This window comes from Convolutriloba macropyga, chromosome 8, assembly GCF_964194025.1.
Source record: "Convolutriloba macropyga chromosome 8, txConMacr16.3, whole genome shotgun sequence".
Taxonomy (NCBI): domain Eukaryota; kingdom Metazoa; phylum Xenacoelomorpha; order Acoela; family Convolutidae; genus Convolutriloba; species Convolutriloba macropyga.
Window position 1 is genome coordinate 52,513,227 of NC_134475.1, and position 1,267 is coordinate 52,514,493.

Sequence of the window (1,267 nt, forward strand, 5' to 3'; positions counted from 1 at the left end):
TCATTTCGTTCAAAATTTAACATAAAAAAATGGAAAAACTTTTGAAAAAAAAAACATTGTTCCCCAATACAATCGGCACAATTTTTGGTAATAAGAGTCCACGAAGAGAACAAAACTAGCCCTGATATAGCTTCGTGTTCTTTTAAACACCCAATTTTTGCAAACATTTGCGGAACAATTAGTTTGGAAATGAAACTTCTCAACTTATCAAAAAAATTTATGCACCTTAGATAAAGATCAAGTTAATTTAGCAAAATAGGGGTAGTATTTCGATTAACGAAAACTCTATTAGAATGTGGAGACAAAAAGAACTCTCTTTCGGAGTGTCATAAGATTATGATAGCAGTTTGAAGCTCTCTACTTCTGACAAACAAAACAATTGGGATAAAAAAGAGTTTTACGAACCATTTTTGATGAGAAAGTCTGAAATTCGAAAAATTGAGCAAAATTGTAGAAGAAATGAACTCGGATCAGAGCAATCAGCAATTTTCTTCTATCGTAAGAGGTAAAACGACTGAAACTGTTTATTTTTCTTGTTTTTCATTCACATATTCCTTAATTTTAGCTCATATTTTTGGTAAATTCATAAAATTTTTTCAAATTTAACAAAAATTTGAGCTAAAATTAAAGAAAATGTGAATAAAAAAAAAGAATCAGTCTACTTTTCACAAAACATTGAACCCCGTAGAAAACAAAATTCAAATATCTTATTAGTTTTAATTCGTTGTTCTACGCGGGACGGCCTTTTTAATGACTTCACTAGGAGCTTTCTTCGATAGAATGTATATTTTTGCGTATATATATATATATATGTATATGTATATGTAAATGTTTTTGTATATGTATTTGTATATGTATATGTATATGTATATATACATATATATATATATATATATATGTATATATATATATATATATATATATATATATATATGTATATATATATATATATATATATATATATATAGATATGTATATGTGAATGTTTATGTATATGTAAACGTATATGTATATGTGTAAGTATTTGTATATGTATATGTATGTGTATATGTATATGCATTTGTATCTGTATATATATATGTATGTTTATGTATATGTATATGTATATGTGTATATGTATATGTAAATTTATATGTATATGTATATATATATGTAAATGTATATGCATATATATATATATATATATATATATATATATATATATATATACATATATTTATATATATAAATATATATATATGTATTTATGTATATGTATTGATATATA

At 23.2% G+C, this 1,267-nt stretch overlaps 1 protein-coding gene across 1 annotated transcript in view; it reads left to right on the forward strand.

Annotated features, from left to right (window-relative positions):
- LOC142345107 (uncharacterized) overlaps positions 1-1,267 on the forward strand; it is a 151,586-nt gene that overhangs the window by 18,596 nt on the left and 131,723 nt on the right. The gene's annotated exons all lie outside the window — the stretch shown is intronic.